General features: G+C 41.2%; 39 non-coding genes across 39 annotated transcripts; all 39 read right to left on the reverse strand.

Moving 5' to 3' along the window:
- Positions 1-274: 274 nt before the first annotated feature.
- On the reverse strand, positions 275-393 carry LOC141306147 (5S ribosomal RNA). The gene has a single exon (XR_012345106.1). It is a non-coding gene; the product is annotated as a 5S ribosomal RNA (ribosomal RNA).
- Positions 394-477: 84 nt separating this feature from the next.
- Positions 478-596, reverse strand: LOC141306148 (5S ribosomal RNA). The gene has a single exon (XR_012345107.1). It is a non-coding gene; the product is annotated as a 5S ribosomal RNA (ribosomal RNA).
- Positions 597-1,349: 753 nt separating this feature from the next.
- LOC141306149 (5S ribosomal RNA) lies at positions 1,350-1,468 on the reverse strand. The gene has a single exon (XR_012345108.1). It is a non-coding gene; the product is annotated as a 5S ribosomal RNA (ribosomal RNA).
- Positions 1,469-1,552: 84 nt separating this feature from the next.
- On the reverse strand, positions 1,553-1,671 carry LOC141306150 (5S ribosomal RNA). The gene has a single exon (XR_012345109.1). It is a non-coding gene; the product is annotated as a 5S ribosomal RNA (ribosomal RNA).
- Positions 1,672-2,424: 753 nt separating this feature from the next.
- LOC141306151 (5S ribosomal RNA) lies at positions 2,425-2,543 on the reverse strand. The gene has a single exon (XR_012345110.1). It is a non-coding gene; the product is annotated as a 5S ribosomal RNA (ribosomal RNA).
- Positions 2,544-3,296: 753 nt separating this feature from the next.
- LOC141306152 (5S ribosomal RNA) lies at positions 3,297-3,415 on the reverse strand. Its single transcript, XR_012345112.1, has one exon. It is a non-coding gene; the product is annotated as a 5S ribosomal RNA (ribosomal RNA).
- An 84-nt stretch (positions 3,416-3,499) lies between these two features.
- Positions 3,500-3,618, reverse strand: LOC141306153 (5S ribosomal RNA). The gene has a single exon (XR_012345113.1). It is a non-coding gene; the product is annotated as a 5S ribosomal RNA (ribosomal RNA).
- Positions 3,619-4,371: 753 nt separating this feature from the next.
- LOC141306155 (5S ribosomal RNA) lies at positions 4,372-4,490 on the reverse strand. The gene has a single exon (XR_012345115.1). It is a non-coding gene; the product is annotated as a 5S ribosomal RNA (ribosomal RNA).
- A 753-nt stretch (positions 4,491-5,243) lies between these two features.
- Positions 5,244-5,362, reverse strand: LOC141306156 (5S ribosomal RNA). The gene has a single exon (XR_012345116.1). It is a non-coding gene; the product is annotated as a 5S ribosomal RNA (ribosomal RNA).
- An 84-nt stretch (positions 5,363-5,446) lies between these two features.
- LOC141306158 (5S ribosomal RNA) lies at positions 5,447-5,565 on the reverse strand. Its single transcript, XR_012345117.1, has one exon. It is a non-coding gene; the product is annotated as a 5S ribosomal RNA (ribosomal RNA).
- A 753-nt stretch (positions 5,566-6,318) lies between these two features.
- Positions 6,319-6,437, reverse strand: LOC141306159 (5S ribosomal RNA). The gene has a single exon (XR_012345118.1). It is a non-coding gene; the product is annotated as a 5S ribosomal RNA (ribosomal RNA).
- Positions 6,438-7,190: 753 nt separating this feature from the next.
- LOC141306160 (5S ribosomal RNA) lies at positions 7,191-7,309 on the reverse strand. The gene has a single exon (XR_012345119.1). It is a non-coding gene; the product is annotated as a 5S ribosomal RNA (ribosomal RNA).
- An 84-nt stretch (positions 7,310-7,393) lies between these two features.
- LOC141306161 (5S ribosomal RNA) lies at positions 7,394-7,512 on the reverse strand. The gene has a single exon (XR_012345120.1). It is a non-coding gene; the product is annotated as a 5S ribosomal RNA (ribosomal RNA).
- A 753-nt stretch (positions 7,513-8,265) lies between these two features.
- On the reverse strand, positions 8,266-8,384 carry LOC141306162 (5S ribosomal RNA). The gene has a single exon (XR_012345121.1). It is a non-coding gene; the product is annotated as a 5S ribosomal RNA (ribosomal RNA).
- An 84-nt stretch (positions 8,385-8,468) lies between these two features.
- On the reverse strand, positions 8,469-8,587 carry LOC141306163 (5S ribosomal RNA). The gene has a single exon (XR_012345123.1). It is a non-coding gene; the product is annotated as a 5S ribosomal RNA (ribosomal RNA).
- A 754-nt stretch (positions 8,588-9,341) lies between these two features.
- Positions 9,342-9,460, reverse strand: LOC141306164 (5S ribosomal RNA). The gene has a single exon (XR_012345124.1). It is a non-coding gene; the product is annotated as a 5S ribosomal RNA (ribosomal RNA).
- A 753-nt stretch (positions 9,461-10,213) lies between these two features.
- Positions 10,214-10,332, reverse strand: LOC141306165 (5S ribosomal RNA). The gene has a single exon (XR_012345125.1). It is a non-coding gene; the product is annotated as a 5S ribosomal RNA (ribosomal RNA).
- An 84-nt stretch (positions 10,333-10,416) lies between these two features.
- On the reverse strand, positions 10,417-10,535 carry LOC141306167 (5S ribosomal RNA). Its single transcript, XR_012345127.1, has one exon. It is a non-coding gene; the product is annotated as a 5S ribosomal RNA (ribosomal RNA).
- A 753-nt stretch (positions 10,536-11,288) lies between these two features.
- Positions 11,289-11,407, reverse strand: LOC141306169 (5S ribosomal RNA). Its single transcript, XR_012345128.1, has one exon. It is a non-coding gene; the product is annotated as a 5S ribosomal RNA (ribosomal RNA).
- A 753-nt stretch (positions 11,408-12,160) lies between these two features.
- On the reverse strand, positions 12,161-12,279 carry LOC141306170 (5S ribosomal RNA). Its single transcript, XR_012345129.1, has one exon. It is a non-coding gene; the product is annotated as a 5S ribosomal RNA (ribosomal RNA).
- An 84-nt stretch (positions 12,280-12,363) lies between these two features.
- On the reverse strand, positions 12,364-12,482 carry LOC141306171 (5S ribosomal RNA). The gene has a single exon (XR_012345130.1). It is a non-coding gene; the product is annotated as a 5S ribosomal RNA (ribosomal RNA).
- A 753-nt stretch (positions 12,483-13,235) lies between these two features.
- On the reverse strand, positions 13,236-13,354 carry LOC141306172 (5S ribosomal RNA). Its single transcript, XR_012345131.1, has one exon. It is a non-coding gene; the product is annotated as a 5S ribosomal RNA (ribosomal RNA).
- A 753-nt stretch (positions 13,355-14,107) lies between these two features.
- Positions 14,108-14,226, reverse strand: LOC141307224 (5S ribosomal RNA). The gene has a single exon (XR_012346179.1). It is a non-coding gene; the product is annotated as a 5S ribosomal RNA (ribosomal RNA).
- An 84-nt stretch (positions 14,227-14,310) lies between these two features.
- LOC141306173 (5S ribosomal RNA) lies at positions 14,311-14,429 on the reverse strand. The gene has a single exon (XR_012345132.1). It is a non-coding gene; the product is annotated as a 5S ribosomal RNA (ribosomal RNA).
- Positions 14,430-15,182: 753 nt separating this feature from the next.
- On the reverse strand, positions 15,183-15,301 carry LOC141306174 (5S ribosomal RNA). The gene has a single exon (XR_012345134.1). It is a non-coding gene; the product is annotated as a 5S ribosomal RNA (ribosomal RNA).
- Positions 15,302-16,054: 753 nt separating this feature from the next.
- Positions 16,055-16,173, reverse strand: LOC141306175 (5S ribosomal RNA). The gene has a single exon (XR_012345135.1). It is a non-coding gene; the product is annotated as a 5S ribosomal RNA (ribosomal RNA).
- An 84-nt stretch (positions 16,174-16,257) lies between these two features.
- LOC141306176 (5S ribosomal RNA) lies at positions 16,258-16,376 on the reverse strand. Its single transcript, XR_012345136.1, has one exon. It is a non-coding gene; the product is annotated as a 5S ribosomal RNA (ribosomal RNA).
- A 753-nt stretch (positions 16,377-17,129) lies between these two features.
- Positions 17,130-17,248, reverse strand: LOC141306177 (5S ribosomal RNA). The gene has a single exon (XR_012345137.1). It is a non-coding gene; the product is annotated as a 5S ribosomal RNA (ribosomal RNA).
- Positions 17,249-18,001: 753 nt separating this feature from the next.
- On the reverse strand, positions 18,002-18,120 carry LOC141306180 (5S ribosomal RNA). The gene has a single exon (XR_012345139.1). It is a non-coding gene; the product is annotated as a 5S ribosomal RNA (ribosomal RNA).
- A 753-nt stretch (positions 18,121-18,873) lies between these two features.
- LOC141306181 (5S ribosomal RNA) lies at positions 18,874-18,992 on the reverse strand. Its single transcript, XR_012345140.1, has one exon. It is a non-coding gene; the product is annotated as a 5S ribosomal RNA (ribosomal RNA).
- A 753-nt stretch (positions 18,993-19,745) lies between these two features.
- LOC141306182 (5S ribosomal RNA) lies at positions 19,746-19,864 on the reverse strand. The gene has a single exon (XR_012345141.1). It is a non-coding gene; the product is annotated as a 5S ribosomal RNA (ribosomal RNA).
- Positions 19,865-19,948: 84 nt separating this feature from the next.
- LOC141306183 (5S ribosomal RNA) lies at positions 19,949-20,067 on the reverse strand. The gene has a single exon (XR_012345142.1). It is a non-coding gene; the product is annotated as a 5S ribosomal RNA (ribosomal RNA).
- A 753-nt stretch (positions 20,068-20,820) lies between these two features.
- LOC141306184 (5S ribosomal RNA) lies at positions 20,821-20,939 on the reverse strand. Its single transcript, XR_012345143.1, has one exon. It is a non-coding gene; the product is annotated as a 5S ribosomal RNA (ribosomal RNA).
- A 753-nt stretch (positions 20,940-21,692) lies between these two features.
- LOC141306185 (5S ribosomal RNA) lies at positions 21,693-21,811 on the reverse strand. Its single transcript, XR_012345145.1, has one exon. It is a non-coding gene; the product is annotated as a 5S ribosomal RNA (ribosomal RNA).
- Positions 21,812-21,895: 84 nt separating this feature from the next.
- Positions 21,896-22,014, reverse strand: LOC141306186 (5S ribosomal RNA). The gene has a single exon (XR_012345146.1). It is a non-coding gene; the product is annotated as a 5S ribosomal RNA (ribosomal RNA).
- A 753-nt stretch (positions 22,015-22,767) lies between these two features.
- On the reverse strand, positions 22,768-22,886 carry LOC141306187 (5S ribosomal RNA). The gene has a single exon (XR_012345147.1). It is a non-coding gene; the product is annotated as a 5S ribosomal RNA (ribosomal RNA).
- A 753-nt stretch (positions 22,887-23,639) lies between these two features.
- LOC141306188 (5S ribosomal RNA) lies at positions 23,640-23,758 on the reverse strand. The gene has a single exon (XR_012345148.1). It is a non-coding gene; the product is annotated as a 5S ribosomal RNA (ribosomal RNA).
- Positions 23,759-23,842: 84 nt separating this feature from the next.
- On the reverse strand, positions 23,843-23,961 carry LOC141306189 (5S ribosomal RNA). Its single transcript, XR_012345149.1, has one exon. It is a non-coding gene; the product is annotated as a 5S ribosomal RNA (ribosomal RNA).
- Positions 23,962-24,715: 754 nt separating this feature from the next.
- LOC141306192 (5S ribosomal RNA) lies at positions 24,716-24,834 on the reverse strand. The gene has a single exon (XR_012345151.1). It is a non-coding gene; the product is annotated as a 5S ribosomal RNA (ribosomal RNA).
- Between the last annotated feature and the right edge of the window lie 311 nt (positions 24,835-25,145).

The following is a 25,145-nucleotide window of genomic DNA, read 5'->3' on the forward strand; positions in this document are numbered from 1 at the left end:
CCAACAGTTTGGTGACTGTCCTTTGTTTGTCATGCTGCTCTCTTATACAGTTGTACTTCCTGCTTCCTGTCATGTGTCTAGTCACATGGCAGGCCAACCATCCATTTTTTAAAGACACACACTCACTTAAAATGTTAAGAGTAATAAAATGGCCTAAAAAACATGTAAAACACTTAAAACTCTATAATACATTTAAATGATTGTAATAAATAGAGCGGTAAAACACGTCTTTCTAAAAGCCAGCATATTATATAAATAGTGAAGAAAAGGCAAAAGCTTACAGCACCTGGTATTCCCAGGCGGTCTCCCATCCAAGTACTAAGCAGGCCCGACGCTGCTTAGCTTCCGAGATCAGACGAGATCGGGCGCTCTCAGCGCGGTATGGCCGTAAGCGAGGGCTGCTCCAAAAAGTGGGCTATTTAAAGATCAGCCTCCGTAAAAGCCAGCATATTATATAAATAGTGAAGAAAAGGCAAAAGCTTACAGCACCTGGTATTCCCAGGCGGTCTCCCATCCAAGTACTAAGCAGGCCCGACGCTGCTTAGCTTCCGAGATCAGACGAGATCGGGCGCTCTCAGCGCGGTATGGCCGTAAGCGAGGGCTGCTCCAAAAAGTGGGCTATTTAAAGATCAGCCTCCGTAAAAGCCAGCATATTATATAAATAGTGAAGAAAAGGCAAAAGCTTACAGCACCTGGTATTCCCAGGCGGTCTCCCATCCAAGTGTAACAATCGGCCTTATCAGCCGAGTTACAAGACTAAAATGGGATCAGATTTAACTGTGAGAGATGACTAGTGGTTAAAAGAATGAGACATAAAAGAAGATTGGTTTAAATAGATTTGGTTTATTTACAAGGTTCACATAAAAGACTTTAAAACAACACGATAAAACGAGGTAAACGCTGTTAAAAGAATACAGTTCATTTGTCCATACCCTAAAAACAGTCCAAGAATCCCAGTGTGTTGATAAGTCCAATGTGAGTGTCCACCGGTGTATATACAATCCACAGAAAGTGTAATCCAAAGTTTGCAGGTGGTGAATGGAAAGGTGAGCTCTAAAATTAGCAACTCCTCAATCCAACAGTTTGGTGACTGTCCTTTGTTTGTCATGCTGCTCTCTTATACAGTTGTACTTCCTGCTTCCTGTCATGTGTCTAGTCACATGGCAGGCCAACCATCCATTTTTTAAAGACACACACTCACTTAAAATGTTAAGAGTAATAAAATGGCCTAAAAAACATGTAAAACACTTAAAACTCTATAATACATTTAAATGATTGTAATAAATAGAGCGGTAAAACACGTCTTTCTAAAAGCCAGCATATTATATAAATAGTGAAGAAAAGGCAAAAGCTTACAGCACCTGGTATTCCCAGGCGGTCTCCCATCCAAGTACTAAGCAGGCCCGACGCTGCTTAGCTTCCGAGATCAGACGAGATCGGGCGCTCTCAGCGCGGTATGGCCGTAAGCGAGGGCTGCTCCAAAAAGTGGGCTATTTAAAGATCAGCCTCCGTAAAAGCCAGCATATTATATAAATAGTGAAGAAAAGGCAAAAGCTTACAGCACCTGGTATTCCCAGGCGGTCTCCCATCCAAGTACTAAGCAGGCCCGACGCTGCTTAGCTTCCGAGATCAGACGAGATCGGGCGCTCTCAGCGCGGTATGGCCGTAAGCGAGGGCTGCTCCAAAAAGTGGGCTATTTAAAGATCAGCCTCCGTAAAAGCCAGCATATTATATAAATAGTGAAGAAAAGGCAAAAGCTTACAGCACCTGGTATTCCCAGGCGGTCTCCCATCCAAGTGTAACAATCGGCCTTATCAGCCGAGTTACAAGACTAAAATGGGATCAGATTTAACTGTGAGAGATGACTAGTGGTTAAAAGAATGAGACATAAAAGAAGATTGGTTTAAATAGATTTGGTTTATTTACAAGGTTCACATAAAAGACTTTAAAACAACACGATAAAACGAGGTAAACGCTGTTAAAAGAATACAGTTCATTTGTCCATACCCTAAAAACAGTCCAAGAATCCCAGTGTGTTGATAAGTCCAATGTGAGTGTCCACCGGTGTATATACAATCCACAGAAAGTGTAATCCAAAGTTTGCAGGTGGTGAATGGAAAGGTGAGCTCTAAAATTAGCAACTCCTCAATCCAACAGTTTGGTGACTGTCCTTTGTTTGTCATGCTGCTCTCTTATACAGTTGTACTTCCTGCTTCCTGTCATGTGTCTAGTCACATGGCAGGCCAACCATCCATTTTTTAAAGACACACACTCACTTAAAATGTTAAGAGTAATAAAATGGCCTAAAAAACATGTAAAACACTTAAAACTCTATAATACATTTAAATGATTGTAATAAATAGAGCGGTAAAACACGTCTTTCTAAAAGCCAGCATATTATATAAATAGTGAAGAAAAGGCAAAAGCTTACAGCACCTGGTATTCCCAGGCGGTCTCCCATCCAAGTACTAAGCAGGCCCGACGCTGCTTAGCTTCCGAGATCAGACGAGATCGGGCGCTCTCAGCGCGGTATGGCCGTAAGCGAGGGCTGCTCCAAAAAGTGGGCTATTTAAAGATCAGCCTCCGTAAAAGCCAGCATATTATATAAATAGTGAAGAAAAGGCAAAAGCTTACAGCACCTGGTAATCCCAGGCGGTCTCCCATCCAAGTGTAACAATCGGCCTTATCAGCCGAGTTACAAGACTAAAATGGGGTCAGATTTAACTGTGAGAGATGACTAGTGGTTAAAAGAATGAGACATAAAAGAAGATTGGTTTAAATAGATTTGGTTTATTTACAAGGTTCACATAAAAGACTTTAAAACAACACGATAAAACGAGGTAAACGCTGTTAAAAGAATACAGTTCATTTGTCCATACCCTAAAAACAGTCCAAGAATCCCAGTGTGTTGATAAGTCCAATGTGAGTGTCCACCGGTGTATATACAATCCACAGAAAGTGTAATCCAAAGTTTGCAGGTGGTGAATGGAAAGGTGAGCTCTAAAATTAGCAACTCCTCAATCCAACAGTTTGGTGACTGTCCTTTGTTTGTCATGCTGCTCTCTTATACAGTTGTACTTCCTGCTTCCTGTCATGTGTCTAGTCACATGGCAGGCCAACCATCCATTTTTTAAAGACACACACTCACTTAAAATGTTAAGAGTAATAAAATGGCCTAAAAAACATGTAAAACACTTAAAACTCTATAATACATTTAAATGATTGTAATAAATAGAGCGGTAAAACACGTCTTTCTAAAAGCCAGCATATTATATAAATAGTGAAGAAAAGGCAAAAGCTTACAGCACCTGGTATTCCCAGGCGGTCTCCCATCCAAGTACTAAGCAGGCCCGACGCTGCTTAGCTTCCGAGATCAGACGAGATCGGGCGCTCTCAGCGCGGTATGGCCGTAAGCGAGGGCTGCTCCAAAAAGTGGGCTATTTAAAGATCAGCCTCCGTAAAAGCCAGCATATTATATAAATAGTGAAGAAAAGGCAAAAGCTTACAGCACCTGGTATTCCCAGGCGGTCTCCCATCCAAGTACTAAGCAGGCCCGACGCTGCTTAGCTTCCGAGATCAGACGAGATCGGGCGCTCTCAGCGCGGTATGGCCGTAAGCGAGGGCTGCTCCAAAAAGTGGGCTATTTAAAGATCAGCCTCCGTAAAAGCCAGCATATTATATAAATAGTGAAGAAAAGGCAAAAGCTTACAGCACCTGGTATTCCCAGGCGGTCTCCCATCCAAGTGTAACAATCGGCCTTATCAGCCGAGTTACAAGACTAAAATGGGATCAGATTTAACTGTGAGAGATGACTAGTGGTTAAAAGAATGAGACATAAAAGAAGATTGGTTTAAATAGATTTGGTTTATTTACAAGGTTCACATAAAAGACTTTAAAACAACACGATAAAACGAGGTAAACGCTGTTAAAAGAATACAGTTCATTTGTCCATACCCTAAAAACAGTCCAAGAATCCCAGTGTGTTGATAAGTCCAATGTGAGTGTCCACCGGTGTATATACAATCCACAGAAAGTGTAATCCAAAGTTTGCAGGTGGTGAATGGAAAGGTGAGCTCTAAAATTAGCAACTCCTCAATCCAACAGTTTGGTGACTGTCCTTTGTTTGTCATGCTGCTCTCTTATACAGTTGTACTTCCTGCTTCCTGTCATGTGTCTAGTCACATGGCAGGCCAACCATCCATTTTTTAAAGACACACACTCACTTAAAATGTTAAGAGTAATAAAATGGCCTAAAAAACATGTAAAACACTTAAAACTCTATAATACATTTAAATGATTGTAATAAATAGAGCGGTAAAACACGTCTTTCTAAAAGCCAGCATATTATATAAATAGTGAAGAAAAGGCAAAAGCTTACAGCACCTGGTATTCCCAGGCGGTCTCCCATCCAAGTACTAAGCAGGCCCGACGCTGCTTAGCTTCCGAGATCAGACGAGATCGGGCGCTCTCAGCGCGGTATGGCCGTAAGCGAGGGCTGCTCCAAAAAGTGGGCTATTTAAAGATCAGCCTCCGTAAAAGCCAGCATATTATATAAATAGTGAAGAAAAGGCAAAAGCTTACAGCACCTGGTAATCCCAGGCGGTCTCCCATCCAAGTGTAACAATCGGCCTTATCAGCCGAGTTACAAGACTAAAATGGGGTCAGATTTAACTGTGAGAGATGACTAGTGGTTAAAAGAATGAGACATAAAAGAAGATTGGTTTAAATAGATTTGGTTTATTTACAAGGTTCACATAAAAGACTTTAAAACAACACGATAAAACGAGGTAAACGCTGTTAAAAGAATACAGTTCATTTGTCCATACCCTAAAAACAGTCCAAGAATCCCAGTGTGTTGATAAGTCCAATGTGAGTGTCCACCGGTGTATATACAATCCACAGAAAGTGTAATCCAAAGTTTGCAGGTGGTGAATGGAAAGGTGAGCTCTAAAATTAGCAACTCCTCAATCCAACAGTTTGGTGACTGTCCTTTGTTTGTCATGCTGCTCTCTTATACAGTTGTACTTCCTGCTTCCTGTCATGTGTCTAGTCACATGGCAGGCCAACCATCCATTTTTTAAAGACACACACTCACTTAAAATGTTAAGAGTAATAAAATGGCCTAAAAAACATGTAAAACACTTAAAACTCTATAATACATTTAAATGATTGTAATAAATAGAGCGGTAAAACACGTCTTTCTAAAAGCCAGCATATTATATAAATAGTGAAGAAAAGGCAAAAGCTTACAGCACCTGGTATTCCCAGGCGGTCTCCCATCCAAGTACTAAGCAGGCCCGACGCTGCTTAGCTTCCGAGATCAGACGAGATCGGGCGCTCTCAGCGCGGTATGGCCGTAAGCGAGGGCTGCTCCAAAAAGTGGGCTATTTAAAGATCAGCCTCCGTAAAAGCCAGCATATTATATAAATAGTGAAGAAAAGGCAAAAGCTTACAGCACCTGGTATTCCCAGGCGGTCTCCCATCCAAGTACTAAGCAGGCCCGACGCTGCTTAGCTTCCGAGATCAGACGAGATCGGGCGCTCTCAGCGCGGTATGGCCGTAAGCGAGGGCTGCTCCAAAAAGTGGGCTATTTAAAGATCAGCCTCCGTAAAAGCCAGCATATTATATAAATAGTGAAGAAAAGGCAAAAGCTTACAGCACCTGGTATTCCCAGGCGGTCTCCCATCCAAGTGTAACAATCGGCCTTATCAGCCGAGTTACAAGACTAAAATGGGATCAGATTTAACTGTGAGAGATGACTAGTGGTTAAAAGAATGAGACATAAAAGAAGATTGGTTTAAATAGATTTGGTTTATTTACAAGGTTCACATAAAAGACTTTAAAACAACACGATAAAACGAGGTAAACGCTGTTAAAAGAATACAGTTCATTTGTCCATACCCTAAAAACAGTCCAAGAATCCCAGTGTGTTGATAAGTCCAATGTGAGTGTCCACCGGTGTATATACAATCCACAGAAAGTGTAATCCAAAGTTTGCAGGTGGTGAATGGAAAGGTGAGCTCTAAAATTAGCAACTCCTCAATCCAACAGTTTGGTGACTGTCCTTTGTTTGTCATGCTGCTCTCTTATACAGTTGTACTTCCTGCTTCCTGTCATGTGTCTAGTCACATGGCAGGCCAACCATCCATTTTTTAAAGACACACACTCACTTAAAATGTTAAGAGTAATAAAATGGCCTAAAAAACATGTAAAACACTTAAAACTCTATAATACATTTAAATGATTGTAATAAATAGAGCGGTAAAACACGTCTTTCTAAAAGCCAGCATATTATATAAATAGTGAAGAAAAGGCAAAAGCTTACAGCACCTGGTATTCCCAGGCGGTCTCCCATCCAAGTACTAAGCAGGCCCGACGCTGCTTAGCTTCCGAGATCAGACGAGATCGGGCGCTCTCAGCGCGGTATGGCCGTAAGCGAGGGCTGCTCCAAAAAGTGGGCTATTTAAAGATCAGCCTCCGTAAAAGCCAGCATATTATATAAATAGTGAAGAAAAGGCAAAAGCTTACAGCACCTGGTAATCCCAGGCGGTCTCCCATCCAAGTGTAACAATCGGCCTTATCAGCCGAGTTACAAGACTAAAATGGGGTCAGATTTAACTGTGAGAGATGACTAGTGGTTAAAAGAATGAGACATAAAAGAAGATTGGTTTAAATAGATTTGGTTTATTTACAAGGTTCACATAAAAGACTTTAAAACAACACGATAAAACGAGGTAAACGCTGTTAAAAGAATACAGTTCATTTGTCCATACCCTAAAAACAGTCCAAGAATCCCAGTGTGTTGATAAGTCCAATGTGAGTGTCCACCGGTGTATATACAATCCACAGAAAGTGTAATCCAAAGTTTGCAGGTGGTGAATGGAAAGGTGAGCTCTAAAATTAGCAACTCCTCAATCCAACAGTTTGGTGACTGTCCTTTGTTTGTCATGCTGCTCTCTTATACAGTTGTACTTCCTGCTTCCTGTCATGTGTCTAGTCACATGGCAGGCCAACCATCCATTTTTTAAAGACACACACTCACTTAAAATGTTAAGAGTAATAAAATGGCCTAAAAAACATGTAAAACACTTAAAACTCTATAATACATTTAAATGATTGTAATAAATAGAGCGGTAAAACACGTCTTTCTAAAAGCCAGCATATTATATAAATAGTGAAGAAAAGGCAAAAGCTTACAGCACCTGGTATTCCCAGGCGGTCTCCCATCCAAGTACTAAGCAGGCCCGACGCTGCTTAGCTTCCGAGATCAGACGAGATCGGGCGCTCTCAGCGCGGTATGGCCGTAAGCGAGGGCTGCTCCAAAAAGTGGGCTATTTAAAGATCAGCCTCCGTAAAAGCCAGCATATTATATAAATAGTGAAGAAAAGGCAAAAGCTTACAGCACCTGGTATTCCCAGGCGGTCTCCCATCCAAGTACTAAGCAGGCCCGACGCTGCTTAGCTTCCGAGATCAGACGAGATCGGGCGCTCTCAGCGCGGTATGGCCGTAAGCGAGGGCTGCTCCAAAAAGTGGGCTATTTAAAGATCAGCCTCCGTAAAAGCCAGCATATTATATAAATAGTGAAGAAAAGGCAAAAGCTTACAGCACCTGGTATTCCCAGGCGGTCTCCCATCCAAGTGTAACAATCGGCCTTATCAGCCGAGTTACAAGACTAAAATGGGATCAGATTTAACTGTGAGAGATGACTAGTGGTTAAAAGAATGAGACATAAAAGAAGATTGGTTTAAATAGATTTGGTTTATTTACAAGGTTCACATAAAAGACTTTAAAACAACACGATAAAACGAGGTAAACGCTGTTAAAAGAATACAGTTCATTTGTCCATACCCTAAAAACAGTCCAAGAATCCCAGTGTGTTGATAAGTCCAATGTGAGTGTCCACCGGTGTATATACAATCCACAGAAAGTGTAATCCAAAGTTTGCAGGTGGTGAATGGAAAGGTGAGCTCTAAAATTAGCAACTCCTCAATCCAACAGTTTGGTGACTGTCCTTTGTTTGTCATGCTGCTCTCTTATACAGTTGTACTTCCTGCTTCCTGTCATGTGTCTAGTCACATGGCAGGCCAACCATCCATTTTTTAAAGACACACACTCACTTAAAATGTTAAGAGTAATAAAATGGCCTAAAAAACATGTAAAACACTTAAAACTCTATAATACATTTAAATGATTGTAATAAATAGAGCGGTAAAACACGTCTTTCTAAAAGCCAGCATATTATATAAATAGTGAAGAAAAGGCAAAAGCTTACAGCACCTGGTATTCCCAGGCGGTCTCCCATCCAAGTACTAAGCAGGCCCGACGCTGCTTAGCTTCCGAGATCAGACGAGATCGGGCGCTCTCAGCGCGGTATGGCCGTAAGCGAGGGCTGCTCCAAAAAGTGGGCTATTTAAAGATCAGCCTCCGTAAAAGCCAGCATATTATATAAATAGTGAAGAAAAGGCAAAAGCTTACAGCACCTGGTATTCCCAGGCGGTCTCCCATCCAAGTACTAAGCAGGCCCGACGCTGCTTAGCTTCCGAGATCAGACGAGATCGGGCGCTCTCAGCGCGGTATGGCCGTAAGCGAGGGCTGCTCCAAAAAGTGGGCTATTTAAAGATCAGCCTCCGTAAAAGCCAGCATATTATATAAATAGTGAAGAAAAGGCAAAAGCTTACAGCACCTGGTATTCCCAGGCGGTACTCCCATCCAAGTGTAACAATCGGCCTTATCAGCCGAGTTACAAGACTAAAATGGGATCAGATTTAACTGTGAGAGATGACTAGTGGTTAAACGAATGAGACATAAAAGAAGATTGGTTTAAATAGATTTGGTTTATTTACAAGGTTCACATAAAAGACTTTAAAACAACACGATAAAACGAGGTAAACGCTGTTAAAAGAATACAGTTCATTTGTCCATACCCTAAAAACAGTCCAAGAATCCCAGTGTGTTGATAAGTCCAATGTGAGTGTCCACCGGTGTATATACAATCCACAGAAAGTGTAATCCAAAGTTTGCAGGTGGTGAATGGAAAGGTGAGCTCTAAAATTAGCAACTCCTCAATCCAACAGTTTGGTGACTGTCCTTTGTTTGTCATGCTGCTCTCTTATACAGTTGTACTTCCTGCTTCCTGTCATGTGTCTAGTCACATGGCAGGCCAACCATCCATTTTTTAAAGACACACACTCACTTAAAATGTTAAGAGTAATAAAATGGCCTAAAAAACATGTAAAACACTTAAAACTCTATAATACATTTAAATGATTGTAATAAATAGAGCGGTAAAACACGTCTTTCTAAAAGCCAGCATATTATATAAATAGTGAAGAAAAGGCAAAAGCTTACAGCACCTGGTATTCCCAGGCGGTCTCCCATCCAAGTACTAAGCAGGCCCGACGCTGCTTAGCTTCCGAGATCAGACGAGATCGGGCGCTCTCAGCGCGGTATGGCCGTAAGCGAGGGCTGCTCCAAAAAGTGGGCTATTTAAAGATCAGCCTCCGTAAAAGCCAGCATATTATATAAATAGTGAAGAAAAGGCAAAAGCTTACAGCACCTGGTAATCCCAGGCGGTCTCCCATCCAAGTGTAACAATCGGCCTTATCAGCCGAGTTACAAGACTAAAATGGGGTCAGATTTAACTGTGAGAGATGACTAGTGGTTAAAAGAATGAGACATAAAAGAAGATTGGTTTAAATAGATTTGGTTTATTTACAAGGTTCACATAAAAGACTTTAAAACAACACGATAAAACGAGGTAAACGCTGTTAAAAGAATACAGTTCATTTGTCCATACCCTAAAAACAGTCCAAGAATCCCAGTGTGTTGATAAGTCCAATGTGAGTGTCCACCGGTGTATATACAATCCACAGAAAGTGTAATCCAAAGTTTGCAGGTGGTGAATGGAAAGGTGAGCTCTAAAATTAGCAACTCCTCAATCCAACAGTTTGGTGACTGTCCTTTGTTTGTCATGCTGCTCTCTTATACAGTTGTACTTCCTGCTTCCTGTCATGTGTCTAGTCACATGGCAGGCCAACCATCCATTTTTTAAAGACACACACTCACTTAAAATGTTAAGAGTAATAAAATGGCCTAAAAAACATGTAAAACACTTAAAACTCTATAATACATTTAAATGATTGTAATAAATAGAGCGGTAAAACACGTCTTTCTAAAAGCCAGCATATTATATAAATAGTGAAGAAAAGGCAAAAGCTTACAGCACCTGGTATTCCCAGGCGGTCTCCCATCCAAGTACTAAGCAGGCCCGACGCTGCTTAGCTTCCGAGATCAGACGAGATCGGGCGCTCTCAGCGCGGTATGGCCGTAAGCGAGGGCTGCTCCAAAAAGTGGGCTATTTAAAGATCAGCCTCCGTAAAAGCCAGCATATTATATAAATAGTGAAGAAAAGGCAAAAGCTTACAGCACCTGGTATTCCCAGGCGGTCTCCCATCCAAGTACTAAGCAGGCCCGACGCTGCTTAGCTTCCGAGATCAGACGAGATCGGGCGCTCTCAGCGCGGTATGGCCGTAAGCGAGGGCTGCTCCAAAAAGTGGGCTATTTAAAGATCAGCCTCCGTAAAAGCCAGCATATTATATAAATAGTGAAGAAAAGGCAAAAGCTTACAGCACCTGGTATTCCCAGGCGGTCTCCCATCCAAGTGTAACAATCGGCCTTATCAGCCGAGTTACAAGACTAAAATGGGATCAGATTTAACTGTGAGAGATGACTAGTGGTTAAAAGAATGAGACATAAAAGAAGATTGGTTTAAATAGATTTGGTTTATTTACAAGGTTCACATAAAAGACTTTAAAACAACACGATAAAACGAGGTAAACGCTGTTAAAAGAATACAGTTCATTTGTCCATACCCTAAAAACAGTCCAAGAATCCCAGTGTGTTGATAAGTCCAATGTGAGTGTCCACCGGTGTATATACAATCCACAGAAAGTGTAATCCAAAGTTTGCAGGTGGTGAATGGAAAGGTGAGCTCTAAAATTAGCAACTCCTCAATCCAACAGTTTGGTGACTGTCCTTTGTTTGTCATGCTGCTCTCTTATACAGTTGTACTTCCTGCTTCCTGTCATGTGTCTAGTCACATGGCAGGCCAACCATCCATTTTTTAAAGACACACACTCACTTAAAATGTTAAGAGTAATAAAATGGCCTAAAAAACATGTAAAACACTTAAAACTCTATAATACATTTAAATGATTGTAATAAATAGAGCGGTAAAACACGTCTTTCTAAAAGCCAGCATATTATATAAATAGTGAAGAAAAGGCAAAAGCTTACAGCACCTGGTATTCCCAGGCGGTCTCCCATCCAAGTACTAAGCAGGCCCGACGCTGCTTAGCTTCCGAGATCAGACGAGATCGGGCGCTCTCAGCGCGGTATGGCCGTAAGCGAGGGCTGCTCCAAAAAGTGGGCTATTTAAAGATCAGCCTCCGTAAAAGCCAGCATATTATATAAATAGTGAAGAAAAGGCAAAAGCTTACAGCACCTGGTAATCCCAGGCGGTCTCCCATCCAAGTGTAACAATCGGCCTTATCAGCCGAGTTACAAGACTAAAATGGGGTCAGATTTAACTGTGAGAGATGACTAGTGGTTAAAAGAATGAGACATAAAAGAAGATTGGTTTAAATAGATTTGGTTTATTTACAAGGTTCACATAAAAGACTTTAAAACAACACGATAAAACGAGGTAAACGCTGTTAAAAGAATACAGTTCATTTGTCCATACCCTAAAAACAGTCCAAGAATCCCAGTGTGTTGATAAGTCCAATGTGAGTGTCCACCGGTGTATATACAATCCACAGAAAGTGTAATCCAAAGTTTGCAGGTGGTGAATGGAAAGGTGAGCTCTAAAATTAGCAACTCCTCAATCCAACAGTTTGGTGACTGTCCTTTGTTTGTCATGCTGCTCTCTTATACAGTTGTACTTCCTGCTTCCTGTCATGTGTCTAGTCACATGGCAGGCCAACCATCCATTTTTTAAAGACACACACTCACTTAAAATGTTAAGAGTAATAAAATGGCCTAAAAAACATGTAAAACACTTAAAACTCTATAATACATTTAAATGATTGTAATAAATAGAGCGGTAAAACACGTCTTTCTAAAAGCCAGCATATTATATAAATAGTGAAGAAAAGGCAAAAGCTTACAGCACCTGGTATTCCCAGGCGGTCTCCCATCCAAGTACTAAGCAGGCCCGACGCTGCTTAGCTTCCGAGATCAGACGAGATCGGGCGCTCTCAGCGCGGTATGGCCGTAAGCGAGGGCTGCTCCAAAAAGTGGGCTATTTAAAGATCAGCCTCCGTAAAAGCCAGCATATTATATAAATAGTGAAGAAAAGGCAAAAGCTTACAGCACCTGGTATTCCCAGGCGGTCTCCCATCCAAGTACTAAGCAGGCCCGACGCTGCTTAGCTTCCGAGATCAGACGAGATCGGGCGCTCTCAGCGCGGTATGGCCGTAAGCGAGGGCTGCTCCAAAAAGTGGGCTATTTAAAGATCAGCCTCCGTAAAAGCCAGCATATTATATAAATAGTGAAGAAAAGGCAAAAGCTTACAGCACCTGGTATTCCCAGGCGGTCTCCCATCCAAGTGTAACAATCGGCCTTATCAGCCGAGTTACAAGACTAAAATGGGATCAGATTTAACTGTGAGAGATGACTAGTGGTTAAAAGAATGAGACATAAAAGAAGATTGGTTTAAATAGATTTGGTTTATTTACAAGGTTCACATAAAAGACTTTAAAACAACACGATAAAACGAGGTAAACGCTGTTAAAAGAATACAGTTCATTTGTCCATACCCTAAAAACAGTCCAAGAATCCCAGTGTGTTGATAAGTCCAATGTGAGTGTCCACCGGTGTATATACAATCCACAGAAAGTGTAATCCAAAGTTTGCAGGTGGTGAATGGAAAGGTGAGCTCTAAAATTAGCAACTCCTCAATCCAACAGTTTGGTGACTGTCCTTTGTTTGTCATGCTGCTCTCTTATACAGTTGTACTTCCTGCTTCCTGTCATGTGTCTAGTCACATGGCAGGCCAACCATCCATTTTTTAAAGACACACACTCACTTAAAATGTTAAGAGTAATAAAATGGCCTAAAAAACATGTAAAACACTTAAAACTCTATAATACATTTAAATGATTGTAATAAATAGAGCGGTAAAACACGTCTTTCTAAAAGCCAGCATATTATATAAATAGTGAAGAAAAGGCAAAAGCTTACAGCACCTGGTATTCCCAGGCGGTCTCCCATCCAAGTACTAAGCAGGCCCGACGCTGCTTAGCTTCCGAGATCAGACGAGATCGGGCGCTCTCAGCGCGGTATGGCCGTAAGCGAGGGCTGCTCCAAAAAGTGGGCTATTTAAAGATCAGCCTCCGTAAAAGCCAGCATATTATATAAATAGTGAAGAAAAGGCAAAAGCTTACAGCACCTGGTAATCCCAGGCGGTCTCCCATCCAAGTGTAACAATCGGCCTTATCAGCCGAGTTACAAGACTAAAATGGGGTCAGATTTAACTGTGAGAGATGACTAGTGGTTAAAAGAATGAGACATAAAAGAAGATTGGTTTAAATAGATTTGGTTTATTTACAAGGTTCACATAAAAGACTTTAAAACAACACGATAAAACGAGGTAAACGCTGTTAAAAGAATACAGTTCATTTGTCCATACCCTAAAAACAGTCCAAGAATCCCAGTGTGTTGATAAGTCCAATGTGAGTGTCCACCGGTGTATATACAATCCACAGAAAGTGTAATCCAAAGTTTGCAGGTGGTGAATGGAAAGGTGAGCTCTAAAATTAGCAACTCCTCAATCCAACAGTTTGGTGACTGTCCTTTGTTTGTCATGCTGCTCTCTTATACAGTTGTACTTCCTGCTTCCTGTCATGTGTCTAGTCACATGGCAGGCCAACCATCCATTTTTTAAAGACACACACTCACTTAAAATGTTAAGAGTAATAAAATGGCCTAAAAAACATGTAAAACACTTAAAACTCTATAATACATTTAAATGATTGTAATAAATAGAGCGGTAAAACACGTCTTTCTAAAAGCCAGCATATTATATAAATAGTGAAGAAAAGGCAAAATCTTACAGCACCTGGTATTCCCAGGCGGTCTCCCATCCAAGTACTAAGCAGGCCCGACGCTGCTTAGCTTCCGAGATCAGACGAGATCGGGCGCTCTCAGCGCGGTATGGCCGTAAGCGAGGGCTGCTCCAAAAAGTGGGCTATTTAAAGATCAGCCTCCGTAAAAGCCAGCATATTATATAAATAGTGAAGAAAAGGCAAAAGCTTACAGCACCTGGTATTCCCAGGCGGTCTCCCATCCAAGTACTAAGCAGGCCCGACGCTGCTTAGCTTCCGAGATCAGACGAGATCGGGCGCTCTCAGCGCGGTATGGCCGTAAGCGAGGGCTGCTCCAAAAAGTGGGCTATTTAAAGATCAGCCTCCGTAAAAGCCAGCATATTATATAAATAGTGAAGAAAAGGCAAAAGCTTACAGCACCTGGTATTCCCAGGCGGTCTCCCATCCAAGTGTAACAATCGGCCTTATCAGCCGAGTTACAAGACTAAAATGGGATCAGATTTAACTGTGAGAGATGACTAGTGGTTAAAAGAATGAGACATAAAAGAAGATTGGTTTAAATAGATTTGGTTTATTTACAAGGTTCACATAAAAGACTTTAAAACAACACGATAAAACGAGGTAAACGCTGTTAAAAGAATACAGTTCATTTGTCCATACCCTAAAAACAGTCCAAGAATCCCAGTGTGTTGATAAGTCCAATGTGAGTGTCCACCGGTGTATATACAATCCACAGAAAGTGTAATCCAAAGTTTGCAGGTGGTGAATGGAAAGGTGAGCTCTAAAATTAGCAACTCCTCAATCCAACAGTTTGGTGACTGTCCTTTGTTTGTCATGCTGCTCTCTTATACAGTTGTACTTCCTGCTTCCTGTCATGTGTCTAGTCACATGGCAGGCCAACCATCCATTTTTTAAAGACACACACTCACTTAAAATGTTAAGAGTAATAAAATGGCCTAAAAAACATGTAAAACACTTAAAACTCTATAATACATTTAAATGATTGTAATAAATAGAGCGGTAAAACACGTCTTTCTAAAAGCCAGCATATTATATAAATAGTGAAGAAAAGGCAAAAGCTTACAGCACCTGGTATTCCCAGGCGGTCTCCCATCCAAGTACTAAGCAGGCCCGACGCTGCTTAGCTTCCGAGATCAGACGAGATCGGGCGCTCTCAGCGCGGTATGGCCGTAAGCGAGGGCTGCTCCAAAAAGTGGGCTATTTAAAGATCAGCCTCCGTAAAAGCCAGCATATTATATAAATAGTGAAGAAAAGGCAAAAGCTTACAGCACCTGGTAATCCCAGGCGGTCTCCCATCCAAGTGTAACAATCGGCCTTATCAGCCGAGTTACAAGACTAAAATGGGGTCAGATTTAACTGTGAGAGATGACTAGTGGTTAAAAGAATGAGACATAAAAGAAGATTGGTTTAAATAGATTTGGTTTATTTACAAGGTTCACATAAAAGACTTTAAAACAACACGATAAAACGAGGTAAACGCTGTTAAAAGAATACAGTTCATTTGTCCATACCCTAAAAACAGTCCAAGAATCCCAGTGTGTTGATAAGTCCAATGTGAGTGTCCACCGGTGTATATACAATCCACAGAAAGTGTAATCCAAAGTTTGCAGGTGGTGAATGGAAAGGTGAGCTCTAAAATTAGCAACTCCTCAATCCAACAGTTTGGTGACTGTCCTTTGTTTGTCATGCTGCTCTCTTATACAGTTGTACTTCCTGCTTCCTGTCATGTGTCTAGTCACATGGCAGGCCAACCATCCATTTTTTAAAGACACACACTCACTTAAAATGTTAAGAGTAATAAAATGGCCTAAAAAACATGTAAAACACTTAAAACTCTATAATACATTTAAATGATTGTAATAAATAGAGCGGTAAAACACGTCTTTCTAAAAGCCAGCATATTATATAAATAGTGAAGAAAAGGCAAAAGCTTACAGCACCTGGTATTCCCAGGCGGTCTCCCATCCAAGTACTAAGCAGGCCCGACGCTGCTTAGCTTCCGAGATCAGACGAGATCGGGCGCTCTCAGCGCGGTATGGCCGTAAGCGAGGGCTGCTCCAAAAAGTGGGCTATTTAAAGATCAGCCTCCGTAAAAGCCAGCATATTATATAAATAGTGAAGAAAAGGCAAAAGCTTACAGCACCTGGTATTCCCAGGCGGTCTCCCATCCAAGTACTAAGCAGGCCCGACGCTGCTTAGCTTCCGAGATCAGACGAGATCGGGCGCTCTCAGCGCGGTATGGCCGTAAGCGAGGGCTGCTCCAAAAAGTGGGCTATTTAAAGATCAGCCTCCGTAAAAGCCAGCATATTATATAAATAGTGAAGAAAAGGCAAAAGCTTACAGCACCTGGTATTCCCAGGCGGTCTCCCATCCAAGTGTAACAATCGGCCTTATCAGCCGAGTTACAAGACTAAAATGGGATCAGATTTAACTGTGAGAGATGACTAGTGGTTAAAAGAATGAGACATAAAAGAAGATTGGTTTAAATAGATTTGGTTTATTTACAAGGTTCACATAAAAGACTTTAAAACAACACGATAAAACGAGGTAAACGCTGTTAAAAGAATACAGTTCATTTGTCCATACCCTAAAAACAGTCCAAGAATCCCAGTGTGTTGATAAGTCCAATGTGAGTGTCCACCGGTGTATATACAATCCACAGAAAGTGTAATCCAAAGTTTGCAGGTGGTGAATGGAAAGGTGAGCTCTAAAATTAGCAACTCCTCAATCCAACAGTTTGGTGACTGTCCTTTGTTTGTCATGCTGCTCTCTTATACAGTTGTACTTCCTGCTTCCTGTCATGTGTCTAGTCACATGGCAGGCCAACCATCCATTTTTTAAAGACACACACTCACTTAAAATGTTAAGAGTAATAAAATGGCCTAAAAAACATGTAAAACACTTAAAACTCTATAATACATTTAAATGATTGTAATAAATAGAGCGGTAAAACACGTCTTTCTAAAAGCCAGCATATTATATAAATAGTGAAGAAAAGGCAAAAGCTTACAGCACCTGGTATTCCCAGGCGGTCTCCCATCCAAGTACTAAGCAGGCCCGACGCTGCTTAGCTTCCGAGATCAGACGAGATCGGGCGCTCTCAGCGCGGTATGGCCGTAAGCGAGGGCTGCTCCAAAAAGTGGGCTATTTAAAGATCAGCCTCCGTAAAAGCCAGCATATTATATAAATAGTGAAGAAAAGGCAAAAGCTTACAGCACCTGGTAATCCCAGGCGGTCTCCCATCCAAGTGTAACAATCGGCCTTATCAGCCGAGTTACAAGACTAAAATGGGGTCAGATTTAACTGTGAGAGATGACTAGTGGTTAAAAGAATGAGACATAAAAGAAGATTGGTTTAAATAGATTTGGTTTATTTACAAGGTTCACATAAAAGACTTTAAAACAACACGATAAAACGAGGTAAACGCTGTTAAAAGAATACAGTTCATTTGTCCATACCCTAAAAACAGTCCAAGAATCCCAGTGTGTTGATAAGTCCAATGTGAGTGTCCACCGGTGTATATACAATCCACAGAAAGTGTAATCCAAAGTTTGCAGGTGGTGAATGGAAAGGTGAGCTCTAAAATTAGCAACTCCTCAATCCAACAGTTTGGTGACTGTCCTTTGTTTGTCATGCTGCTCTCTTATACAGTTGTACTTCCTGCTTCCTGTCATGTGTCTAGTCACATGGCAGGCCAACCATCCATTTTTTAAAGACACACACTCACTTAAAATGTTAAGAGTAATAAAATGGCCTAAAAAACATGTAAAACACTTAAAACTCTATAATACATTTAAATGATTGTAATAAATAGAGCGGTAAAACACGTCTTTCTAAAAGCCAGCATATTATATAAATAGTGAAGAAAAGGCAAAAGCTTACAGCACCTGGTATTCCCAGGCGGTCTCCCATCCAAGTACTAAGCAGGCCCGACGCTGCTTAGCTTCCGAGATCAGACGAGATCGGGCGCTCTCAGCGCGGTATGGCCGTAAGCGAGGGCTGCTCCAAAAAGTGGGCTATTTAAAGATCAGCCTCCGTAAAAGCCAGCATATTATATAAATAGTGAAGAAAAGGCAAAAGCTTACAGCACCTGGTATTCCCAGGCGGTCTCCCATCCAAGTGTAACAATCGGCCTTATCAGCCGAGTTACAAGACTAAAATGGGATCAGATTTAACTGTGAGAGATGACTAGTGGTTAAAAGAATGAGACATAAAAGAAGATTGGTTTAAATAGATTTGGTTTATTTACAAGGTTCACATAAAAGACTTTAAAACAACACGATAAAACGAGGTAAACGCTGTTAAAAGAATACAGTTCATTTGTCCATACCCTAAAAACAGTCCAAGAATCCCAGTGTGTTGATAAGTCCAATGTGAGTGTCCACCGGTGTATATACAATCCACAGAAAGTGTAATCCAAAGTTTGCAGGTGGTGAATGGAAAGGTGAGCTCTAAAATTAGCAACTCCTCAATCCAACAGTTTGGTGACTGTCCTTTGTTTGTCATGCTGCTCTCTTATACAGTTGTACTTCCTGCTTCCTGTCATGTGTCTAGTCACATGGCAGGCCAACCATCCATTTTTTAAAGACACACACTCACTTAAAATGTTAAGAGTAATAAAATGGCCTAAAAAACATGTAAAACACTTAAAACTCTATAATACATTTAAATGATTGTAATAAATAGAGCGGTAAAACACGTCTTTCTAAAAGCCAGCATATTATATAAATAGTGAAGAAAAGGCAAAAGCTTACAGCACCTGGTATTCCCAGGCGGTCTCCCATCCAAGTACTAAGCAGGCCCGACGCTGCTTAGCTTCCGAGATCAGACGAGATCGGGCGCTCTCAGCGCGGTATGGCCGTAAGCGAGGGCTGCTCCAAAAAGTGGGCTATTTAAAGATCAGCCTCCGTAAAAGCCAGCATATTATATAAATAGTGAAGAAAAGGCAAAAGCTTACAGCACCTGGTAATCCCAGGCGGTCTCCCATCCAAGTGTAACAATCGGCCTTATCAGCCGAGTTACAAGACTAAAATGGGGTCAGATTTAACTGTGAGAGATGACTAGTGGTTAAAAGAATGAGACATAAAAGAAGATTGGTTTAAATAGATTTGGTTTATTTACAAGGTTCACATAAAAGACTTTAAAACAACACGATAAAACGAGGTAAACGCTGTTAAAAGAATACAGTTCATTTGTCCATACCCTAAAAACAGTCCAAGAATCCCAGTGTGTTGATAAGTCCAATGTGAGTGTCCACCGGTGTATATACAATCCACAGAAAGTGTAATCCAAAGTTTGCAGGTGGTGAATGGAAAGGTGAGCTCTAAAATTAGCAACTCCTCAATCCAACAGTTTGGTGACTGTCCTTTGTTTGTCATGCTGCTCTCTTATACAGTTGTACTTCCTGCTTCCTGTCATGTGTCTAGTCACATGGCAGGCCAACCATCCATTTTTTAAAGACACACACTCACTTAAAATGTTAAGAGTAATAAAATGGCCTAAAAAACATGTAAAACACTTAAAACTCTATAATACATTTAAATGATTGTAATAAATAGAGCGGTAAAACACGTCTTTCTAAAAGCCAGCATATTATATAAATAGTGAAGAAAAGGCAAAAGCTTACAGCACCTGGTATTCCCAGGCGGTCTCCCATCCAAGTACTAAGCAGGCCCGACGCTGCTTAGCTTCCGAGATCAGACGAGATCGGGCGCTCTCAGCGCGGTATGGCCGTAAGCGAGGGCTGCTCCAAAAAGTGGGCTATTTAAAGATCAGCCTCCGTAAAAGCCAGCATATTATATAAATAGTGAAGAAAAGGCAAAAGCTTACAGCACCTGGTATTCCCAGGCGGTCTCCCATCCAAGTACTAAGCAGGCCCGACGCTGCTTAGCTTCCGAGATCAGACGAGATCGGGCGCTCTCAGCGCGGTATGGCCGTAAGCGAGGGCTGCTCCAAAAAGTGGGCTATTTAAAGATCAGCCTCCGTAAAAGCCAGCATATTATATAAATAGTGAAGAAAAGGCAAAAGCTTACAGCACCTGGTATTCCCAGGCGGTCTCCCATCCAAGTGTAACAATCGGCCTTATCAGCCGAGTTACAAGACTAAAATGGGATCAGATTTAACTGTGAGAGATGACTAGTGGTTAAAAGAATGAGACATAAAAGAAGATTGGTTTAAATAGATTTGGTTTATTTACAAGGTTCACATAAAAGACTTTAAAACAACACGATAAAACGAGGTAAACGCTGTTAAAAGAATACAGTTCATTTGTCCATACCCTAAAAACAGTCCAAGAATCCCAGTGTGTTGATAAGTCCAATGTGAGTGTCCACCGGTGTATATACAATCCACAGAAAGTGTAATCCAAAGTTTGCAGGTGGTGAATGGAAAGGTGAGCTCTAAAATTAGCAACTCCTCAATCCAACAGTTTGGTGACTGTCCTTTGTTTGTCATGCTGCTCTCTTATACAGTTGTACTTCCTGCTTCCTGTCATGTGTCTAGTCACATGGCAGGCCAACCATCCATTTTTTAAAGACACACACTCACTTAAAATGTTAAGAGTAATAAAATGGCCTAAAAAACATGTAAAACACTTAAAACTCTATAATACATTTAAATGATTGTAATAAATAGAGCGGTAAAACACGTCTTTCTAAAAGCCAGCATATTATATAAATAGTGAAGAAAAGGCAAAAGCTTACAGCACCTGGTATTCCCAGGCGGTCTCCCATCCAAGTACTAAGCAGGCCCGACGCTGCTTAGCTTCCGAGATCAGACGAGATCGGGCGCTCTCAGCGCGGTATGGCCGTAAGCGAGGGCTGCTCCAAAAAGTGGGCTATTTAAAGATCAGCCTCCGTAAAAGCCAGCATATTATATAAATAGTGAAGAAAAGGCAAAAGCTTACAGCACCTGGTAATCCCAGGCGGTCTCCCATCCAAGTGTAACAATCGGCCTTATCAGCCGAGTTACAAGACTAAAATGGGGTCAGATTTAACTGTGAGAGATGACTAGTGGTTAAAAGAATGAGACATAAAAGAAGATTGGTTTAAATAGATTTGGTTTATTTACAAGGTTCACATAAAAGACTTTAAAACAACACGATAAAACGAGGTAAACGCTGTTAAAAGAATACAGTTCATTTGTCCATACCCTAAAAACAGTCCAAGAATCCCAGTGTGTTGATAAGTCCAATGTGAGTGTCCACCGGTGTATATACAATCCACAGAAAGTGTAATCCAAAGTTTGCAGGTGGTGAATGGAAAGGTGAGCTCTAAAATTAGCAACTCCTCAATCCAACAGTTTGGTGACTGTCCTTTGTTTGTCATGCTGCTCTCTTATACAGTTGTACTTCCTGCTTCCTGTCATGTGTCTAGTCACATGGCAGGCCAACCATCCATTTTTTAAAGACACACACTCACTTAAAATGTTAAGAGTAATAAAATGGCCTAAAAAACATGTAAAACACTTAAAACTCTATAATACATTTAAATGATTGTAATAAATAGAGCGGTAAAACACGTCTTTCTAAAAGCCAGCATATTATATAAATAGTGAAGAAAAGGCAAAAGCTTACAGCACCTGGTATTCCCAGGCGGTCTCCCATCCAAGTACTAAGCAGGCCCGACGCTGCTTAGCTTCCGAGATCAGACGAGATCGGGCGCTCTCAGCGCGGTATGGCCGTAAGCGAGGGCTGCTCCAAAAAGTGGGCTATTTAAAGATCAGCCTCCGTAAAAGCCAGCATATTATATAAATAGTGAAGAAAAGGCAAAAGCTTACAGCACCTGGTATTCCCAGGCGGTCTCCCATCCAAGTACTAAGCAGGCCCGACGCTGCTTAGCTTCCGAGATCAGACGAGATCGGGCGCTCTCAGCGCGGTATGGCCGTAAGCGAGGGCTGCTCCAAAAAGTGGGCTATTTAAAGATCAGCCTCCGTAAAAGCCAGCATATTATATAAATAGTGAAGAAAAGGCAAAAGCTTACAGCACCTGGTATTCCCAGGCGGTCTCCCATCCAAGTGTAACAATCGGCCTTATCAGCCGAGTTACAAGACTAAAATGGGATCAGATTTAACTGTGAGAGATGACTAGTGGTTAAAAGAATGAGACATAAAAGAAGATTGGTTTAAATAGATTTGGTTTATTTACAAGGTTCACATAAAAGACTTTAAAACAACACGATAAAACGAGGTAAACGCTGTTAAAAGAATACAGTTCATTTGTCCATACCCTAAAAACAGTCCAAGAATCCCAGTGTGTTGATAAGTCCAATGTGAGTGTCCACCGGTGTATATACAATCCACAGAAAGTGTAATCCAAAGTTTGCAGGTGGTGAATGGAAAGGTGAGCTCTAAAATTAGCAACTCCTCAATCCAACAGTTTGGTGACTGTCCTTTGTTTGTCATGCTGCTCTCTTATACAGTTGTACTTCCTGCTTCCTGTCATGTGTCTAGTCACATGGCAGGCCAACCATCCATTTTTTAAAGACACACACTCACTTAAAATGTTAAGAGTAATAAAATGGCCTAAAAAACATGTAAAACACTTAAAACTCTATAATACATTTAAATGATTGTAATAAATAGAGCGGTAAAACACGTCTTTCTAAAAGCCAGCATATTATATAAATAGTGAAGAAAAGGCAAAAGCTTACAGCACCTGGTATTCCCAGGCGGTCTCCCATCCAAGTACTAAGCAGGCCCGACGCTGCTTAGCTTCCGAGATCAGACGAGATCGGGCGCTCTCAGCGCGGTATGGCCGTAAGCGAGGGCTGCTCCAAAAAGTGGGCTATTTAAAGATCAGCCTCCGTAAAAGCCAGCATATTATATAAATAGTGAAGAAAAGGCAAAAGCTTACAGCACCTGGTAATCCCAGGCGGTCTCCCATCCAAGTGTAACAATCGGCCTTATCAGCCGAGTTACAAGACTAAAATGGGGTCAGATTTAACTGTGAGAGATGACTAGTGGTTAAAAGAATGAGACATAAAAGAAGATTGGTTTAAATAGATTTGGTTTATTTACAAGGTTCACATAAAAGACTTTAAAACAACACGATAAAACGAGGTAAACGCTGTTAAAAGAATACAGTTCATTTGTCCATACCCTAAAAACAGTCCAAGAATCCCAGTGTGTTGATAAGTCCAATGTGAGTGTCCACCGGTGTATATACAATCCACAGAAAGTGTAATCCAAAGTTTGCAGGTGGTGAATGGAAAGGTGAGCTCTAAAATTAGCAACTCCTCAATCCAACAGTTTGGTGACTGTCCTTTGTTTGTCATGCTGCTCTCTTATACAGTTGTACTTCCTGCTTCCTGTCATGTGTCTAGTCACATGGCAGGCCAACCATCCATTTTTTAAAGACACACACTCACTTAAAATGTTAAGAGTAATAAAATGGCCTAAAAAACATGTAAAACACTTAAAACTCTATAATACATTTAAATGATTGTAATAAATAGAGCGGTAAAACACGTCTTTCTAAAAGCCAGCATATTATATAAATAGTGAAGAAAAGGCAAAAGCTTACAGCACCTGGTATTCCCAGGCGGTCTCCCATCCAAGTACTAAGCAGGCCCGACGCTGCTTAGCTTCCGAGATCAGACGAGATCGGGCGCTCTCAGCGCGGTATGGCCGTAAGCGAGGGATGCTCCAAAAAGTGGGCTATTTAAAGATCAGCCTCCGTAAAAGCCAGCATATTATATAAATAGTGAAGAAAAGGCAAAAGCTTACAGCACCTGGTATTCCCAGGCGGTCTCCCATCCAAGTACTAAGCAGGCCCGACGCTGCTTAGCTTCCGAGATCAGACGAGATCGGGCGCTCTCAGCGCGGTATGGCCGTAAGCGAGGGCTGCTCCAAAAAGTGGGCTATTTAAAGATCAGCCTCCGTAAAAGCCAGCATATTATATAAATAGTGAAGAAAAGGCAAAAGCTTACAGCACCTGGTATTCCCAGGCGGTACTCCCATCCAAGTGTAACAATCGGCCTTATCAGCCGAGTTACAAGACTAAAATGGGATCAGATTTAACTGTGAGAGATGACTAGTGGTTAAACGAATGAGACATAAAAGAAGATTGGTTTAAATAGATTTGGTTTATTTACAAGGTTCACATAAAAGACTTTAAAACAACACGATAAAACGAGGTAAACGCTGTTAAAAGAATACAGTTCATTTGTCCATACCCTAAAAACAGTCCAAGAATCCCAGTGTGTTGATAAGTCCAATGTGAGTGTCCACCGGTGTATATACAATCCACAGAAAGTGTAATCCAAAGTTTGCAGGTGGTGAATGGAAAGGTGAGCTCTAAAATTAGCAACTCCTCAATCCAACAGTTTGGTGACTGTCCTTTGTTTGTCATGCTGCTCTCTTATACAGTTGTACTTCCTGCTTCCTGTCATGTGTCTAGTCACATGGCAGGCCGACCATCCATTTTTTAAAGACACACACTCACTTAAAATGTTAAGAGTAATAAAATGGCCTAAAAAACATGTAAAACACTTAAAACTCTATAATACATTTAAATGATTGTAATAAATAGAGCGGTAAAACACGTCTTTCTAAAAGCCAGCATATTATATAAATAGTGAAGAAAAGGCAAAAGCTTACAGCACCTGGTATTCCCAGGCGGTCTCCCATCCAAGTACTAAGCAGGCCCGACGCTGCTTAGCTTCCGAGATCAGACGAGATCGGGCGCTCTCAGCGCGGTATGGCCGTAAGCGAGGGCTGCTCCAAAAAGTGGGCTATTTAAAGATCAGCCTCCGTAAAAGCCAGCATATTATATAAATAGTGAAGAAAAGGCAAAAGCTTACAGCACCTGGTAATCCCAGGCGGTCTCCCATCCAAGTGTAACAATCGGCCTTATCAGCCGAGTTACAAGACTAAAATGGGGTCAGATTTAACTGTGAGAGATGACTAGTGGTTAAAAGAATGAGACATAAAAGAAGATTGGTTTAAATAGATTTGGTTTATTTACAAGGTTCACATAAAAGACTTTAAAACAACACGATAAAACGAGGTAAACGCTGTTAA

The sequence above is a fragment of the Garra rufa genome, unplaced genomic scaffold, assembly GCF_049309525.1.
Source record: "Garra rufa unplaced genomic scaffold, GarRuf1.0 hap1_unplaced_002, whole genome shotgun sequence".
Lineage (NCBI taxonomy): Eukaryota > Metazoa > Chordata > Actinopteri > Cypriniformes > Cyprinidae > Garra > Garra rufa.